This window comes from Anabrus simplex, chromosome 14 (assembly GCF_040414725.1).
Source record: "Anabrus simplex isolate iqAnaSimp1 chromosome 14, ASM4041472v1, whole genome shotgun sequence".
Taxonomy (NCBI): Eukaryota; Metazoa; Arthropoda; class Insecta; order Orthoptera; family Tettigoniidae; genus Anabrus; species Anabrus simplex.
In genome coordinates this window covers 33907403-33928550 of record NC_090278.1, presented here as the reverse complement: position 1 = coordinate 33928550, position 21148 = coordinate 33907403, and the positions used below count along the sequence as shown (strand labels likewise).

Genomic DNA, 21148 nt, shown 5'->3' with positions numbered 1-21148 from the left:
ATCCGCTAGAGTGAGCTCCAATAGCTGTCCCTCGATATCTCGCTCAGTGTCGTGTATTGTCTCTACTGTATTTGCTATAACAGATAAACTCCAGACATTGAATTGCTTGTTGTAATATTGTTGTTGTTGATGTTGTTGTTGTTTTAGTTGGATAATTATGTTTTTAACTTTACTTCATCATCTCTTGTAATGTTAAGCTCAACCTAGTACTCGTTTCGGCGGTACATATACTAAAATTGGAACGATACAGAGAAGATTAACATGGCTCTGCGCAAAGATGACACGCAAAATCGTGAAGCGTTCTTCATGTTTTTCCCGGCCCCGCGGTGTGGGGGGCAAAGCGTCCGCCTGTCACCTGGCGGCCCCGGGTTCGATTCCCGGCTGGGTCAGGGTTTTTGTTTGTAATGATTAATATTCCTGGCCTGGGGACTGGGTGTTTGTTTCGTCCTTAACGTTCCTTTCCTCACATTCAACACTCTACACTTCCTCCATTCCAATTACACGCAGGTTCATATCACATGGTGCAAGTAGGGGTAAAAGATCTCTATAAGGTCGACGCCCCGAAGAAATAGCATTTTTTTAAGCTTAACCTATACTATTGTAAGCCGTAGTGTTAAGCACTGAAAATACTTTTGTGTATGTTTCTGTATATGATGCTTGATATAGAATGTCAAACTAGTAGTATTTCTTGTAATCCTTTCTTTCTTTCTTTTTCATGCAATTGCTAGTTGTACTCATGTTGTTGTTTGCTGATGTTATTGTTGGGTAATTATGTTAAATTTACTTTATTATTAGACGACTGGAAGTGGCCATTCCCACCGGTATATTCCCATTTGCGATGTATTTTTAATAATAATAATAATAATAATAATAATAATAATAATAATGTCGCCTCTGTGGTGTAGTGGTTAGCGTGATTAGCTGCCACCCCCGGAGGTCCGGGTTCGATTCCCGGCTCTGCCACGAAAATTTGAAAAGTCGTACGAGGGCTGGAACGGGGTCCACTCAGCCTCGGGAGGTCAACTGAGTAGAGGTGGGTTCGATTCCCACCTCAGCCATCCTGGAAGTGGTTTTCCGTGGTTTCCCACTTCTCCTCCAGGCGAATGCCGGGATGGTACCTAACTTAAGGCCACGGCCGCTTCCTTCCCTCTTCCTTGTCTATCCCTTCCAATCTTCCCATCCCCCGCAAGGCCCCTGTTCAGCATAGCAGGTGAGGCCGCCTGGGCGAGGTACTGGTCATTCTCCCCAGTTGTATCCCCCGACCAAGAGTCTGAAGCTCCAGGACACTGCCCTTGAGGCGGTAGAGGTGGGATCCCTCGCTGAGTCCGAGGGAAAAGCCGAACCTGGAGGGTAAACAGATGATGATGATGATGATAATAATAATAATAATAATAATAATAATAATAATAATAATAATAATAATAATAATAATAGGAAAACAAGAAGGACGTGATCCATTAAAACCAGATTTAGTAAACTCGTCCCACACAGGTGATATGGTTAACTTTGCAGCCCAGTATGACATAAAGAATAGGGGGAAATCACTACTGTGTGGCCTTATCACAATAACCGCTGTTACACGACGCAGTAACGAGAGGAACATATTTTAGATGTTTGTCCGAATATAGGCTTCCCAGCAGTGCATGAATTTGTGTGAATTTGAGTGAGTTATTTATTTGCATAGTCTCAGGCTATTTTAAATTTTACTTTTGTTCGTTAATTGCGGAACACAGATAGAGAATACAAATCGATATCCACCATATATTGTCCAGTCACAATTGGAACGGTATCACATTTCACGAGAATGACGTACAAAGCACAGATCGATAATGCAAACCTCTAGCCACCACACCACACATTGTGCACCTCTCAATTGGAACAATATCAAATTTCATGAGAATTTGTTTTTGGCCGTAATATGTATCAGCATGAGCATTCACAATAGAAGCGTAGATCGGCTTTAATTTAGACGTGGATCTCATACCTCTATTGTGATTGGATTTGCTGGGATTCCTTACTGAGACCTTGTATATCACCAACAAATAGTGTACAAAAATAGTAATCTAGTAAGAATAATGTTTTATTTTACCTGGCATCATTAAGGCCCTCAGAGCTTCTCTTCCACCCAACAAAGCACTGAATTATACGTACATGACATTGTATTAGTTTACACTAATTAGATGAAATACAAATTAAATTCAATGATGAGTAATCAAAAATAAAGCTGAAATAAATTAAGTGTAATAAACGGAACAATTCTTAAAAATAATATCCTACATATAAAAAAGAGGTAGTGTAGAATAATTTAATAAAATTTGAAGACTAAAACGCGTAAAGTTTTCAAACTAATCTTCTACCAGGTCATCCGTGACAATGGCATTGTGACTAGCAGCATTAAGTTTACATATGATAAGTATTGGTGCATAAAATGTCTTCAAAGTGCTTCTTTGAAAGTACGAATAACGTTTACCCCTCTGATGCTTTCGGGAAGGAGGTTCCACTCACAGCAGGCAATTACTGTGAATGAATTATCGTAAATTGCAGTTCGTGGTAGGTAAAGCAAGAATACAATTATTTGTCAATCTGGTGTTAAAACTCTGATAGGATGAGAGGTATTTGAAATATAAAGTAAGGTAAATGGCTGTGAATAATGAAGGGTTTTATGGAAATGGCATAGTTTATGCACAGTCCGACGGATTTCTAGTCGGGGCGAAGAAAGGTGGTTGTATGGAGGAGTTACATAGTCATAGTACATCAGATCACAGACGTAACTCGCACATTCATTTTGACCACGTTGCAATCTGCTCAATAATGCGCGCCCAGCATCTCGATAAATCGCGTCACAATAGTCGAAATGAGTAAAAACCAGAGCTTCTACTAGCATTTCTTAAGGGTTTTTCAGGAAATAAGTATTTGTACCCGCCCAGCATGTCCAATGCAGAGAAAGATTTTTGGGTGCGATGTTCGTAATATGCGTTTTGTCCTACTCGTTGGCTGAACGGTCATCGTACTGCCGTTCTGTTCAGGGGGTCCCGGTTTCGATTTACGGCCGGGTTGGGGATTTTAATCGCTTGTGATTAATTCTTCTGGCTCAGAGGTTGGGTGATTGTGTATGTCCCAACACTCTCCTCTTCATTATCAGACAACACACCACACTACCAACCACTACAGAAACACGCAATAGTGATTACATCCCTCCATATAGGGTTGGCGTCAGGAAGGGCATCCGGCCGCGAAACAAGGCCAAGTCCACATGCTACCCCACAGGTGTGGGAAAAAGCGGTAGAAAAAAAGAAAGAAGTTCGTAATAAGCGTTTTCCATGACATGTCGTTATCGGAAGTAAAGTCTAGGATGTTTACTGATGATACGAATGGTGTATTAGTATTGATGCATTTGTTCTTTTTCCAAAGCTTATATTGATGGAACAACGTGAATGTGTTTAGCATGTTGGGTGAGTTGATAGGTTTCCTCTCTAACGACTGGTATTGACGTGTTTTTAATTGGAAGGTTGGCTTTTTACACGAAAATCGCGACGACCTTCTACGGGCCCATGACCCGCCTGTAAACTCAGTAGGCTCTCCAACAGAATCCCCACAGTGACAAGTAGAGGAAAGTCTTTCAAGACCAATTGTTCACCTCAGTAAAAGCAAACCTAGAGGAACTGAATTTCCCATTTGAGGCCACACAGAACCGATCTCAGTACCGACAGGCGATCCTGCAGGGAGTCTCCTCACTGTCCCTCACAAACAAGAAAAGTATAAGGGACCACCAGAACTAAGTGGACGGATGGGAGGAAGCAGGCACTAGCCAGAAAATTAAAGCGTCCTGGGCCAAGGAAAAGTAAAGACCCTAACTAAGAGTTAAGACGAGCCTCGTGGTCTCTAGTAGCCCAAAGCGAACCTAATAATAATAGTAATAATCCTACATCTTTTGTAACACATGACCTGCACAAACATGCATCAAAATTCATGTAGACAAAGTATGGAAAAGTTAAACGAGTATCTCAATATAAGTATCTTCAAGGAAATTGAAATTGACTCGAAAAAAAGGGGCCAATGAAATTAGATGCCAAAAGATGGAAACTGCATATCGACTAACCCAATATATACAGTGGTGGTCAAAATAATAGAGCCACCTGGCAAAGGTTTAGAATAAAGTGCAAATTTATTACTAGACATGTTTGTACTATGATGGAAACAAAATTTTACGTTGTACAGGAACCATTACAACAGAGTCACATTGTACCACAGTCAGTTATATAGATAACACAACTGAAACTAATCAATAATATTCAAAATAATACCAGACCACAAGGTCAAAAAAATAGAGCCAATTGACACAAATATTTTGTACTTGATCTAAGTCTTATGAAATTTACAGGAACAGTCGTTTTTGCATAGGAGTGCATTAGTACTTCGTGGTGTAACCCTTATTTTTTAGGATTTCCCTGCACCTCTTACCCACAGAGTCGACTAAACGCCTGCATTCGTCGCTGCCCGGCTCTCTGGATTTCTTCCCAAAGTTTATCTAAAGACGTAGCTTTTGAGCGGTCAATTCTCTTGTCTACGATCTCCCATAAGTTCTCGATGGATGATGCGTCAGGGGATTGAGGTGGCCACTCTAATACTTCGATATGGTGATATTGAAAAATCTGCCTTATGATCCTTGCAGTATGCTTTGGATCGTTATCGTGCTGAAATTTCCATTTCAGCGGCATTTCCTCCATCATAAGGCAGCATCACATTTGCTAAGATGTCGTTGTACATTTCTACGTTCATTATGCCGTTGATACGGTGTATTGGACCAAGGCCATACCATGAAAAACATCCCCATACCGTAACACTTCCGCCACCGTATTTCACAGTTTTTAAAGTGTACTTGGGATTAAATTCCAGGTTTGGTGGGCGGCGCACATAGACTTTTCCGTCTGAGGCAAACCTATTATACTTGGATTCATCGGACCAAAGGATGTTCCTCCCCCAAATATTGGGTTTGTGTTCATTTCTCCGGGCGAAGGCCAACCTTTTCCGAACATTAGCTTTTGAAACATATGGCTCCTGTCTCGCAATGCGCCCATTCAATTTTGCGGATCTCAGTCGTCTTTGAATCGTTGAAGTTGATGGTTGAACATCTTTTTTGTCGCTAAACAAAAGGGCTTTCAGTCGTGGTGGTGACAAAAATGGGTTTCTTTACTTCCCTAGTGATGAGTCTGTCTACGCGAGGAGTAGTTACACGAGGTCGCCTCCTGTTCCCCACCTGCGGCTTTGTTTGTTTTGCCAGTCTAATGGCGTTCTGGACTCGTTTTCGCGAAACGTGTAAATCTTTGGCTATTTGATTCATGGATATCCCACTTTTGAACATCCGGAACATTACTATACGACCATCATCACTTGTATGCTCTGCTCTGCCCATCTAGAAGAATGTAAACAAAACCAAACGTCAGTTTACATACAAAATAATATTGAGTGGAGGTTTGTTGACAAATAATATCGCTAGCCCCCAAAACAACTGCAAAAAATCAACTTGAACGGGACTTCTGTAAAACGGCTCTATTATTTTGACCCATAAGATTCTTACCTTTATGCCTCTTTTCGAACGTCTAGCTCAAACGCTTCCTTTCGCACGACTACAGACAGTAGCGACGTGTTCCCTGATATTGTCTAAAAGGGACTGACAACACGGCACTCGTGGAGATTTTGCTAACTAATAGATATCCTAGTTCTTAATCTCGTCAATAGAGGTGGCTCTATTATTTTGACCGCCACTGTATATACCAAAAGCTGTATCTCCATGCTCGAAAAACTCACACATTACAATACAGTCATTAAACCAGAATGTCTTGAAGGATCAGAAACGCTAATTTTGAATAGGAAAGCACACATTGAAAACCATGAGAAAAGGGAACGCAAAATCATAAGAAAAATTCTAGGCCGAAACTCATCAATGAATAACACCAACTTAGAGGCAGACTGGAAATCAAACAGTACACAAATATTCACGGTGATATTAGAAAACGCAGGCTAAGATTCTATGGTCATATTAAAATAATGCATCCAGACAGACTTATTAAATAAATGGTCGAATTCTATGAAAACAGGAGTAAAGCATAAAACAAACACAATGAAATGGATTGGTGAAATCAAAACCGATTTTAAACAGACAGAAATTACACAAGCAGGCGTCCAAAACAGGGTAATCTTCAGATCAAAAATTCACAAATGGCAAGTTGACCAAGAGGAAAGACCAAAGAAGAAGACTGGAACAACCTGGTCTGAAGACAGAAAGAAAGCCCAAACAAACGAATGAAAGAAATATGGGTACAGAGGAAGACAAATGTGCACCTCTAAGTACTTTAAGAGGCAGCCGGAGCTGGAACGGCCGGCCACCAGCTCAGTAGTTGTTGTAACATGGGTCAAAAGTTTGTAAGAGTTTTTATAAGGAAACGGAACAAGGTAAAATTATTTTGTTTTTATAGCGCACGGTAGTCTGTGATACACTTTCCATTAGTGCAAAAATATTTCAAAAAGAAATGCAAATATAGTTATAAAATGGTAATTAAATTAACGAATCTCCATGTGAAATTGAGCTCTGAACCGTGGTTTTCCTAAACTTGTTTTAAGTCAAGATGGTGTTCAAATTGGAAGCAAACTATACCGTAGCGAAGTTTATATTTTTCTCTAAGGGGCTACTTTAACATACTTTAAAATTAGGGATTCTTTATATATTTAATCGTGATTTTAATAAAGCTCTGCTTATTGACTTACGAGTGTCGGCCGAATTCTAGTGCTGGTAGTTCAGCCAGTTTCCGTCAGATGCCGCAGCGCCTTGTCCTTGAAGAGGGATGATGACAGATTAGCTGTTACCCATGCAGGGATGTGGTGAGCGAGATCTTCAGCTGGCCTATCAGTCGCTTCCTCACCCTTGCTTCATAACAAGCGGCAGTGGACACGCTGACAATACTTCGTTACTCGCTAGTTGTGGTATGACCTTTCAATAGCACGTTATATTTTGTCGTGTTTTATTATACCGTATCTTTTTACCGAGTGCAATGGAATGGCAAAATGCTTGATTTGTAATAAGACATTAAACTTTATTAAAAATTTTAACACTGGGCGAGCTGGCCGTGCGTTTAGCGGCGCGCGGCTGTGAGCTTGCATCCCGGAGATAGTGGGTTCGAATCCCACTGTCGTCAGCCCTGAAGATGGTTTTACGTGGTTTCCCATTTTCACACCAGGAAAATGCTGGGGCTGTACCTTAATTAAGGCCACGGCCGCTTCCTTCCAACTCATAGGCCTTTCCTATCCCATCGTCGCCATAAGACATATCTGTGTCGGTGCGACGTAAAACCACTAGCAAAAAAAATTAACATTCATCGACATTATTCTTTAAAACACGCCGAAGAATATGACAAATGTGTTGGTGAAGAACACCATAAAATCGCGAATGAACTTAGAACAGCTGCCTTATCTGAGGTAGGTGTTATCCGACTTTATTGAATTGTCTTTGTTATATTAGTGACGCAAAATATATGAAGGATAGGAAAGTCCCAGATGATTGGAAAAAGGGAATAATAATACCTCTCTTCAAAAAAGGAAGCCGGAAGAAATGTAGCAATTATAGAGGGATCACTTTATTGTCTCATGGTTTGAAAATATTTGAGAAAATACTTGAAAAAAGGCTAAGGAAAATAATAGAACCACAACTACAGGAAGAACAATATGGATTCAGAGAACACCGATCAACTACCGATCTCATATTTGCACTTAGAATACTGTTAGAAAAGCATTGGGAGAAGGGCAAAGACTTAACACTAGTGTTTTTGGATCTCGAAAAAGCATTTGATAGTGTTCCAAGGAAGACTATATGGGAATGTTTAAGAAAGAAGAATGTACCCAAAGGGCTTATCCAGAAAGTTAAAATGCTTTACGAAGACTGCTGCAGTTGCGTACAGATAGGAAATGGTAATTCTGATTGGTTCCAAACCACTAAAGGAGTGCAACAAGGCAGTACCCTTTCACCATTACTTTTTATCACTGTCATGGATGAAGTCATGAAAGAAATTAAGCAGAAGAACAATATGGACATCAATGCATTTGCATTTGCAGATGATGTAGTAATTTGGAGAAATACAGAGAAGGAAGTCCAAGAGAGGCTTAACACCTGGAATGAACATTTGAAAGCACACGGATTAATAATAAATAAATCGAAAACTGTTACTATGTCTGTCAACAGGCAGAAGAAGAAAGGAAAAATAATGCTGGAAGGTACACAACTGGAAACAGTAGACCAATATAAATATCTTGGGTGCATCATTTCAAGTGATAACAGAATACAGCATGCGATTAACAACCGCATTCAAAAATCAGCTCAGTTTTACCATCAAGTTCGGAACCTCCTCTGGAACGAACAAGTTCCCTTAAGATCAAAGCAGATTCTATTCCAATCATACTTCACCCCCATAATAACATATGGCCTAGAAACCTGCACAACAACCCAACAAGTGGACAGCAAACTACAAGCCGCAGAAATGAAGTTCCTGCGTATTATGGTACAGAAGACAAAAAGGGACAGGGTAAGGAATGAAAGAATAAGGGAGCAAGCTGGTGTGTAGCCATCCCTGAATGAAAAAGTGACAAGGGCCCGTTTGAAATGGTTTGGCCATGTCAAACGAATGGACGATGGAAGGACAGCAAAACAATGGCTACACACAGTCGTGGCTGGAAAACGACCGGTAGGAAGACCTAGGAAGAGGTGGCTGGACCAAGTGAAAGAGGACATAGGAACAAGAGGAATCAGCTGGGATGTCGTCTTGAGAGAAGAGTGGTACATGGACAGACAGAAGTGGAGAGTGCTCGTAAACCACACCCGGGCAACTGGAGTGGAAAACTTATGATGATGATGATAATATTAGTGACGCAATGATGCTTACTATTCAAACTAAGACAATTAACTTATTTTTATTGCTAATTGTAGGTCGGAGGTGAATCGTCAGTTCGAATAAGCTACAACATATCTCACTAAAAGAATGGCTAAATGGCGTAACGTTACAGAAAGAGATGTAGTACTGGTTGAGAATCCGCATACTGAATAGTAGTTGCTACTAATGTTTCTGTATTATCTCTGTGTGTATACATTTATAAAACTATTTTAAGGTTTAGTAGAATACGAATAAATTGCTATAAATATATGTTGTTCCTCTTTCAGTTGTAGCCTATTACAATATGGGCAGTGGCGGTTCTAGATACTTAAAACCCGAGCTCCATAGCTGCAGTCGCTAAAGTGCGGCTAGTATCCAGTATTCGGGAGATAGCAGGTTCGAACCCCACTGTCGGCAGCCCTGAAGATGGTTTTCCGTGGTTTCCCATTTTTACACCAAGCAAATGCTGGGGCTGTACCTTAATTGAATCGATTATTTCAGAAACAAGTCAAGCGCCAAATCTGTCATTTTTGGGAAAATGAAAGAAACTGTCTAGCATCAGACAATATGTTACGGTAGGCAGGCCCCGATTTACAAATGGGCGGACTGGGCATTTGCACAGGGCGCCAGTTTTTGAGGGTCGGCGGCTGGCGGATCGAGTAATTATGGCCTGCGTGAATTACGTCTTAAATTCATTACACTCAAATTACTTTTATATTCCACAAATATATTCCAATTATTTTATTAGACTATATAAAATATTTTAAACTATTCTAACTTTAAAACCTGAATTTAATCTATATATTTAAATTTTACGAAGAAAACGTGTCCTATTTCTAAAATTATTTACTTACATACAAACTATCAAACTGAACCAACGGCTTTTTAAATAACAATGAAAACAGCCTCATTCTCATTTGGCTGTTATCTTTATTTGGCTTGATAACTTTAATTATGAGAATTAACTGTACTTGCATAATGTGCTGTTTAAAAACTCATAATCTTGAAAAAATTAATATTTAATTATTTTTTAGAACGAGCAGAGGGGCAAGCGGCTAAATATTGTTTGCCCAGGGCGCTAACTACTTGAAATCGGGGCCTGACGGTAGGGGTTTTAATATTATAGCTTGAAAGTATTATATCTCTTAATAATTTCTATCTAAGGAAAAATATGTTGTGCTTATTAACTTTGCCGTAAAAAAACCGGAACAAATTTCCACTTAACTGGTTTCGGAAATAAACGAGTGTTGCAAACATATTTTTATGGGATGATTCTTGAATTTTGAAGGGATTTTGTCATAAACCCCATATTTGTTAAAAAACATATTTTAATAGGTTTAGACTGTATTGCTGATACAAAAGGATGAAATCAGCAATGCCTGCTCATCATGACAGGAGGTAATCAATCCGCATAAACAAACTCAACAGCACATTCTGTCTCTGTAGTAGGCCATTGTAAAATGCTGTCATAAAAGTATTCATATTCCATCAGGTAAGGTTTTAAGGCATTTAGTTCACGTATCTTCTTGATATTGATGGGCACCTAAAACAAACAATAACAAAGAATAATGTAGGGCTCAGACCAGGTACTTCCTTGTCTGAGTAAGAATATAACCTTCTCCTTTTACCCTTGCATTCCGAATAATATTACGCGTGTGAGTTTGTTTGTCTACCACTCCTCGTTTCCTTTTTAGATACAGGTTCGTCTTCTGATTTATTTTTGCTACAGTAGTGGCTTTACGTCGCACCGACACAGATAGGTCTTATGGCGACGACGGGATAGGAAAGGCCTAGGAATTGGAAGGAAGCGTCCGTGGCCTCAATTAAGTTACAGCCCCAGCATTTCCTTGGTGTGAAAATGGGAAACCACGGAAAACCATCTTCAGGGCTGCCGACAGTGGGATTCGAACCCGCTTCTGAATTTTCAGACATATCACTTCTTCTTCTTAATCTTTTTACCTTCCAGGGTCGGTTTTTCCCTCGGACTCAGCGAGGGATCCCACTTCTACCGCCTCAAGGGCAGTGTCCTGGAGTTTCAGACTTTGGGTCGGGGGATACAACTGGGGAGAATGACCAGTACCTCGCCCAGGCGACCTCACCTGCTATGCTCAACAGGGGTCTTGTGGAGGGATGGGAAGATTGGATGGGTCAGGCAAGGAAGAGGGAAGGAAGCGGCCGTGGCCTTAAGTTAGGTACCATCCCGGCATTTGTCTGGAGGAGAAGTGGGAAACCACGGAAAACCACTTCTAGGATGACTGAGGTGGGAATCGAGCCCACCTCTACTCAGTTGACCTCTCGAGGCTGAGTGGACCCCGTTCCAGCCCTCGTACCACTTTTTCAAATTTCGTGGCAGAGCCGAGAATCGAACCCGGACCTCTGGGGGTGGCAGCTAATCACACTAACCACTATACCACAGAGGCGAGACATATTACTAAGAATATAAAAAACACTGCACTGAACAAAAGAAACACTTTTTGAATCAGTTGTTCACAAAACCAGGAACATGCGATTCCAGAAACACAACAATGGCAACAAAAACAGATGAACAGCTGATTATTCTGGATTCAGAACAGCAGCGTCAACCGGAAAGGTACCAGCAGTTTATCGCAGAAACCAACCAAGCGGTGTCACTTAACTGGTTTCTGAACTAAATACGAAATTCAACGTAATGTCTGACTATTGTAGGACGACGTTTCTTGACTGGTTTCAGCACCAAAATGTGCGTATAACTCATTTTTCCATTTTTTGGCACTTGACTGCTTTCTGAAATAATCGATTCAATTAAGGCCACGGCCGCTTCCTTCCCACTCCTAGCCCTTTCCTGCCCCATCGTCGCCATAAGACCTATCTGTGTCTGTGCGACGTAAAGCAACTAGCAAAAAAAGGAGATGTCACTTGAAGAAGAAGGATATATGAAAGTGAGGAGCCCGCCACAAGTAAGTGGAAATAAAGCTAGGACTCAGCTAAGAGCTATGTGGTCGCCAACCCAGACTCCCAAGTTCAGAGCCTATGGGGCCCGCTTTAGTCGCCTCTTACGACAGGCAGGGGATACTGTGGGTGTTATTCTACTACCCCCCCCCCCCTACAGAGGGAAGTTGCAGTGCCCCTCAGCTGTTGCGTTCTTTACCAGCACCGTTTCCGAGTTTCATAACGGGTAGGTATACAAAACCGTCGTTTACAATCCTTGTATTTCTTGGAAATTGGGTTATCCATCGTAACTGGAATAACTCACAGGTCAGATAGGTCATTCCGGTGAGCAGCGTTGCTATTGGCTAAAGCGCCTGACGTCACCGAGAGCGAGAATGAAGTGGTATATTTTTGAGCTTAGTAGTTACTCTAATTACACTCCACTCAAGTCATGAAATACAGAACTAATGGATATTTAGATGCTGTAACATTTATTATTTAAAACTTATACGAAAACATACGACTTCAAATCCGTCTTTGTAAAGACAAAGAGACTCTCACAACGGCTCGGGAACGCAGGCCTTCTGCCCCTTGGCAGGTTCGATCCTGGCTCAGGGCGGTGGTATTGGAAGGTCGAGACGTTAAATAACTCTTGCGGGACAACATTCCGGCACCTCTTTGTCTCCGAAAACAAGTTATTTGATCGAATTGAAATTTTAATACAATATACAATGGGATGTTTTATACATTGTTTATATATTTCAGAACTGTTTGTTTCCAAGAGGAAAAAAACTGTTATAAATTTGTAAGGCTCTTTTTTACTCAGGGTTGTTGGAAAATTCCGTTCTTGGTCGCGTTACAATATTTATCGTATGTCCAAAGTATCACTGTGTGACAAAAAAATTCTCAAATGAATTAACTTCTGTTATATCAGTTTGTATTTTCATTGTATAGAATTATACGAATTATGTATCACTGACTGGCCGGTACAGGGAAAGACGTGAGGCGGGGACGGGATTGATGCTCTACTTCATTTCAACATCGGAAACAGTGTCCGGCGTGCTGGCCTTTGGTCACAGGGGTCCCGGGTTCGATTCCCGGCAGGGTTGGGAATTTTAACCATAATTGGTTAATTTCTCTGGCATGGGGGCTGGGTGTATGTGTCGTCTCCATCATCATTTCAACCTCATCACGACGCGCAGGTCGCCTACGGGAGTCAAATCAAAAGACCTGCATCTGGCGAGCCGAACTTGTCTTCGGGCACTCCCGGCACTAAAAGCCCTACGCCATTTCATTTATATTTGTCGGAAACAGTACCTTATTTTGACTGTTTTGCTCAGTACTAACCCATGCTCAATAATTTCCTGGAATGTTTCGCATTCCGTACAAATGTCAACACCATCAGCTCCGTGCAAGTAGTCTACCGTATCACAACTTCCTGGTGACAGACTATGTGACTCTGGAGGGTGAGAGGGGAATCGCTCGCTCGGCCTTGGCCTGTCTTACTGACATCTATGCACCCGCGATGTAACTATCAGTGGAGTTAGTTGTCGACAGCAACGAGACTAGTGGCGATATTTTGAAATAAAATGTGAATCTAGAACTGACTCCGGCCGCCTCTTAAGTAGTCTTAATGGGGTTATTCACATGTATAAATAACAATAATAATAATAATAGTCATTTGTTGTAAATACAGTGCGCGGTTGCGATATGAACCATCACATGCTCGTACCTGACTTTTGGCACACCATGTACACTTTCTTCTTTAGATTGTTTAGTCAGTTTTCTGAACAACAGAGGAATAGTTCCCTACCTATAATTCTAGAGTAATGATACAAACTTGGTTTAATCGCGATCTGGTATAAAAACTATATTTGTTAGCGGCGTAATTTGCAAACTTTGACGTAGTTGTTTCTCAAACACAGGAAGAACTTCGGCAAGGTACTATCGTGTTACTAATTAGAAGGTACACAACCAAGAATTTCTAAATTAATGTTGATGAGGAAGGGAAGGCTAGGATGAGGCGGAGTTAAGCCTACATATTTCCGTCGCCGTTGGGAGACGGAGAGAATATTCATTTATAAATCCATAACATTCCATTGTTTTCCATTAACTTTGTAAGAGGTATTCTTGGAGTGTTACACAACATTTTAATTGCTCATGTTGATTAAATTCCTCGTTTTCCGGCCGATTATGTTTTCTCCTCTTTAGAGCCAGAGAAGACAATGTAAACATTAAGTCAGTTTGTTTCATCCCTTAACGCATAACGGTCTAAAATAATCACAATTATCACGAGATCCGTGGCGAAAACATCTGCCGAAATATATACAGGTCCCAAAATACAGTACTCACAATTCTAAAGACGAAAAGGGAGACACTGTGTTAAATAAACATAGGTCGAAATTTAACTTGGGAAATGAATTTTAAAGTGCTAAAAAATTAGTTATTTATGCAACTGCCACAGAAAGCGACACTTTATTTTACGAGTGAGATGTTAACTGAATTTACAGACGAGTAATGTAGACTTATCACTTTAGTGGATCTTGTGTTCAATATTTTATTTCATAGTGTGATGAATTTACTTATTTTAAATTATTTGTCATGACGCAGATCGTCCACGTTTGATATGTGCATTGGCGTTTTCTTGTTCTGTTGTTCGTGTCTTGCTATGAAAGACATAAGAGGTGTGTACATGGGGCGATATTGTAATAAAATATATAAATTAAATTTGAAGCAGCGAACAGTCCATAAGCTGCCAGATGAGTAACCATGTTCCCCTGGTTCTAGATTAATGAAGGTAATAGGAATGTTGCCATTGATGCTTTCACGGCCCTTACATTCACAACACCACAAATCGAATTGTCAACGTCCTCCGCAAACATGATATAAAAACCGTGTTTGGCACCGTCACCAAAACTGCTGACAATCTGGGTAAAACCAATCACAAATTTTCCCCACTTTTACATCGTGGTTTATACGAAATCCCATGTACCTGCGGTGAGGTATACATCGGCGAGACATGCCGCTCTATTGGTACCGTATCAAGGAACATGAACGAACGTAATATTCGTCTCAACCAGCCAGACAAATCAACAATAGCTGAGCACGCTCTATCGTCGGGTGAAGTTGTCGAGCTCCAAGATGCTCGAGCTCTTACCCACACTAGACACTGCAGGTGCAGGATTATACAGGAAGCTGTGAAAATACGTACAAATCCTGACAATGTCAAGAGGGGCACTGGCTATCAATTAAGTAACACATGGTTGCCAGCCATTAAGGATGTACTTAGGTAGTTCCCTTCCCTATCCCTTCACTATTGTTATTTCGTTTCGGTTTTTTCCAAATTCGAACGTTCCTCATCGCCAGATGTTTCATTCCAGGCTTGTATCAATGTCATACTTTCGTATGTGTGTACAACTGTTATGTTATGTGACCCTTTCAGACTGAATCCGATGGTTCCGTCAGCTTCCGCTTCGAATGCCAGCGCTGTATTGCGTCCGGGGAGCCATCTGGTGACGAATGAACGTACCACTTCAACTTGTATTATAACGTCTAAATTCAAACCTCATTGTTTGAGAAGCTTTTCTGGTGAACAGTCGAGATTTTCTTCTGAAGATGCAGAGCAAAGTTCTCTGAGAAACGTAAATAATGTCACCTTATTTTATTGACACGGCATAAGCCTAAGAGCCTATATCATGTCTATAAGGTAATAGGAAGGTTATAATATGTGCGATATTTATCTGTTGGAAATTGATTAACCTATGCATTAGTCAGTGTTGTGATGGCGGCAGAGTACTTGAGCTGGGAATGCACGGACACTTTTTTAAATGCAGATGAGTACAGAACCACAGTGCTGCAATCAGGCGGAGGAACAGTTCAACAAGGTTAGGAAGTCTGGCACGGCCGACTGGATCGCTCGCTGCGCTCCGTATAGAGCTAGCTAGAGCGACGCATCAAGTCGGCCGTGAGTCTGGTGTTCTCTGATTTATAATATCTCTGACAATCCGTGTTTCCATTAATCTGAAGCGGAATTCAATCAATCAGAGACGATTTCTAATTAAACAGTGAGCAAACTAATTACAGTACGGTAAAGTGACATTTTCCGTACCCTTTTGAGTGCGGGAAGAAGGTAATTACGTCATAGTATGGAATAAATAAATTATTCCATGTCGATTTAATATTTTACAAAAACTGTTGAAAAGTGCATCCTCCTGTTTCAATACACTCGCTGCAATGACGTGTTGTTATCTGTCCTATACATTCAAAGACCCGAGGTATGTATTGTGGAAAACACGCAGTTTTAAACACCCGAGAGACAAGCTCTCCCTCGGATTCATACTCTCTCTCTCTCGATCTGCTCTAACTAACGAATACGTACTCCGTATTATCATAGCACAGATATGGCCTTCTGACGTCTTGGCATGTTTAACATAACATGTAACATTGAGAATTTTGAACAATTGGGAGATAATTCATTTATACCGTTAAGAGGGAAGTCATGACTGTAACATTGCGAGTTTTTACAAAAATTGATTTTTTTGACATGATATTGTATAGGCTTTTGGGCTTGTGCCGTGTCAATAAAATAAGGTGAAATTCTTAACGTTTCGCAGAAAACAGTGCTCTGCGTCCTCAGAATAATTCTCGACTGTCCACAAGAAAGGCTTCTTTTCTTATCACGGCATAAGCCTAAAAGCCTATATCATGTCTATAAGGTAGTAGGAAGGTTTTAATATGTGCGATATTTATCTGTTGGAAATAGTGTTGTGATGGCGGCAGATTACTTGAGCTGGGAATTTTTTTTTATTTTAACCTTAAAACCTCCCAATTATTTCTCATTCAAACCCCGCTATCATTTCTTCACTAACGTAATTTCTGAATCTCTAATTGCCGGAATTTAAGGGTAACGGTTTGGCGCGTATAGAGCAAGTCCACACTTTTTAGTCTCACGCTGTTACACAAAGTTAGCATCAAAGGTATTTCTGACTACCATTTAAATAATCCCGCAGTGCGTAGGAGGAGAAATATATCTATAGGAGTAATTTATTTACGGTCCAGGGCGGTTTGCAAGAATGTTTCTTAAAACTTTCAATTTTTATCTACCTTAAAAAAAATTAGCTCATTGCCATGCATAAAATACTTCTCGCGACAGAGTTATAATCAGATTCATCTGAAATTTTCAAGGAACGTTTGAGTATGTACAGGAATTAAAGGTCAAATACTACCTTCATATTTTTACTCTTGAAATAGCACGAAACTAGATGTTTGCCTATTGAACGGATAATGAAAAATTTAAATAAAAATTCTCCAATAGTTTAAATCGGACTATAAAACCCGGAGTTATTCTTAAATATATGAGTATTTTTGACAAGTATGCCAAATATAGCTCAGGAAAATGAAAACCCGTCCGCAAGGAGCATTTTCCATGCAACATATAAAAATTAAAATTATTTGTCAATTACTTTGCAACCAATAAACTAATAAACTCCAAATTTTGCACGGGACTATATCTTACTGATACGTGCTTGTGCATTGAATTTGGTTTTGATAAGAGATGAATTATAGAAGTTAAAATTTTTAATCATGTCTTCTCTAAAGTAGAGTTTCTGATTTTCCACTCACTAATTCATTTCAGAATTATGATCATTTACAAGAAAATCGTATGATTCCGCTTCGTCTATTATCCCTAGAAGTTGAAATATTGAATTTTGATACACACTGAATTTATGTCTTGAGATGTATTATTGTGCTACACAACATTAGTAACAACAATCGCGACTTGCAGCGCGGGTATCTAGGCGCAGTATGACCGTCGTTTGTTTCTTTCTCCCGGCCGACGTGATCGCGCGGTGCACAAGGCTGCCAACTTTCCAACTTCGGATCTAGAGGCGACACTATTGATGTGATTTGTACATCATTGTCAAGCGTGGTTATTAACATGAATATTAGTCTTGTTTGGTTAGGTCTGGATAGTTAGAAAACCAGTGGACTGGGGTGAAGCAGAGGGGATCTGCGGGCTTATTCCCTCATGTTACTGCCCAACATTCCGTGGGGTGATAGCAGTGCATTCTTATGTTGGTTAATGGTGAAAAGCTTAATTAATTAATTATGTATGCCGCATAGATGCTGCAATGGTTAGGTCCGGCTAATGACAAAACCATTGGACTGGGATTGAGGCAAACAAGGTTAGCGCTCTACTATTCCACAGGGTAACAGCAAACAGCAGCGCATTCTACATTGGAGAGTGGTGAAACGCTGAATTAATTAACCATGCCGAATTCTGATAAAGCCATTGCTGTAGATTTGTCACGTGCGGCTGGGTAGGCACCGCCTCGAGATCGAGACTGCAGAGCATTTGATGTAACAAGTCCCCGTCAATGACTGTGTTTTTGTTATAAGCGGGTTGGTAACGAAATGTATTTCTCTGGATTGATTCGAATGACGTCACATCCGATTACATGTCAGCCAATATAAATGCGAATGTCTGCTTGAACAATCAGTGGAAAATGGTGCGTGCTACATTTCTTTGGGTAATAAAAAGAAATGTACTTCTGAGGCGGGACTCTGGATCACTGGCTTTCGTAATGAACACATCTCCGCTCTACAAAGAATTCAACGTAATATTTGCATCATTTCTATTCTCTTATCGTGTTATAAAGGTTAAATAGTGCATTAAAAGATCTACCTTGATATTTAATCACTGAGAATGACCGCAAACTTCAGGCAGGACTGTGAGAGGAAACATATTTGATAAGGACAACAACCAACTTTTTTTCTTCACTTCGCATTTCTTCCAGTCTTCTGTGCCGGGTTGTAAATCAAGGACGTCCACAGTTATCTATCTCTCCCATCCTCGAATATTTCTCCTACATTTACTCCTCTCTTCTCTATACGCTTTGTCACCGTGTCCGGCTGGGTCGGGGAATTCCACTACATGTCTCCATTTACGCTAACACACCAGAAACTACCACAGAACTGGGTAGTGGTGAAAACTTCCATCTGCATAAGCATCCGAGATCCCTTCAAATGGTAATTCGGAAACGACTAGAAATGAGAAGAAGCAGGTGGTTCTTAATACTACCTCATTTCTGTTAGTTGGTAGCTGCAAAACATGCAATAAGTTCTAAATGTGTAGTATCTTGGTGAGAATTGCTCTCCCTCAGAGTTGATGGTGAAAATGACATTACCGAGCTCGACAGCTGCAGTCATTGAAGTGCGGTCAGTATCCAGTATTCAGGAGATAATGGATTCGAGCCCCACTGTCGGCAGCCCTGAAGATGGTTCTCCGTGGTTTCCCATTTCCACACCAGGCAAATGCTTGGGCTGTACCTAGCATAAGGCCATGATCGCATCCTTCCCACTTCTGGCCCCTTCCTGTCCCATCGTTGCCATAAGCTCTATCCGTGTCGGTGCGACGTAAAGCAACTTGAAAATGACCTTAGTCTGCCACAAGACACCCGTACTCATCGTTGCATGATTCTGGCAGTTCACTGCAGTACCTCTAGATTAATATTTTTCATTCCCGTGGCAATATTCTTCTTCATTTCTTCGGTTCTTCTTGAACGAATAAGATGAACTCCACTTTAAGTAACCGGACAATAAAAAATAATCTGGTAGCGTGAGGTCAGGCGATGTTGCAGGCCATATCTTCAGTGAGATTATTCGGTCATCAAACATACTTCGATTTTGGGCTATAGAAGCATTGGACGAGTGGTGTAGGAATAACCTGTCTCCCGAGACAAACGAAATGATGATTTACGAGGAAACTGCTCTATTCCGGCACGTCCATTTTCCACCACGTTTTGTAGACGAGATGTGCGATGTGCAACTAACCTGTTGTTTCCGACTTCCTAACCAAGGTCATAATCGAGTCTCTTTTCGAAGGAATGAGTGTACCATTTTCTCTTCGGGATAACCTTTGCGTATCAGTGATGGCGTTCGTATGGACGTATGGACTACGGAGACTTTACTCGGGTAGTTCACAGAACTTAACTCACATAGTTCCAAATTCGTTTAAAAGAGAAAGCACCAGAATCATGCAGTATGGCAAGAGATATTATATTTACAATAGCATTCGTTTTATATGAAACAATCTGTACGAATCACAAAGATACTAAGGCGCCGTTCACACTAAGGCGATATAAGATAAGTGATATATAGTAAGGAATATATTGCGACGATATATTGCTAGGAAGGTTCATGACACTCGGCGATAAAAGACGTTCTAGTGGCTTATTGGTTCAGGCGTAGGATAAGAAGAAAATGGAAATAATGGGTACATCCCTACAATCTTACCAACCTGCACCATAGCTCGAAAGCTGTCTCAACATGAATCAAAATTCAGGGAGTTTTATCGAATGAATCCTGAAAACTCTCATTTTCTGAAAAGCCTAGTGTCTCGAACCCTTGAAACAAAAGATACACCCTTCAGGAAGGCCATTCTTCAGATAACAAACTTCTGATTGCTATAAGGTAAGTAGATATGAATATAAAAGTAGGTAAGGGTTGTTCTGCCCGAAGGCAGGTCCGAACCTCCGGAGAGGTCTTCCTGAGCCGGAGTTTACGTGCGGTAGGGTGGCCAGCTCCTTTCCGCTCCTCCATTCCCGTACCCCCCACCAACAGCGCGTGGCAACCCATCCAACTCCTGACCACGCCCAATGTTGCTTAACTTCGGAGTTCTCACGGGATCCGGTGTATAAAAAGCAGTATTAATAAAATTTAGCAGTTTTAATTTGATAAACTTTTTACATATTTTTTTACAAATTGTACCAATCAGTACCACTAAATTAATTAAAGGTATTACAGAATTGTCTTCTCTTCTTCCCGTCATGTTCACAGCTCGAAATATCGTTCGATACTAATCGCTGAAGAGACTAGCAAGCTGCACTCCGAGAGATATGTCACTTGCGGTATGTTGTGCAATCGCGCAGCTGTGAACCTTTTTTATCGCCTCCCTTTAGATTTCAAGTATCTGTCTGTGCGTATCGCGTATCGTATATCGCTTACGACATATCACTTATCTTATATCGCCTTAGTGTGAACGCGGCCTAACAGTTTCCAGTGTAACGTCTATCTTATATTTAGTTGTTCCTTTTAAAATGTCCTTTGCGTCGCACAGACACAGGTAGGTCTTTCAGCGACAATGGGATGGGAAAGGGCTAGGAGAAGGAAGGAAGCGACCGTAGCCTTAAAACCCTGCAATGGAAACATGGGGCATACAGTGCCCAAGAAAAATTCTTTCCGCTATCGTTTTATGTTGATAGTATCTGTGAACCCCATATGATGTGACTTTTCTTCGGAGGGAGTCAGCATTCGAATATAAC

General features: G+C 40.7%; 1 non-coding gene across 1 annotated transcript; it reads left to right on the top strand.

Annotated features, from left to right (window-relative positions):
• Positions 1–206: 206 nt before the first annotated feature.
• On the top strand, positions 207–312 carry LOC137503040 (U6 spliceosomal RNA). The gene has a single exon (XR_011019013.1). It is a non-coding gene; the product is annotated as a U6 spliceosomal RNA (small nuclear RNA).
• The last annotated feature ends 20836 nt before the right edge of the window (positions 313–21148 follow it).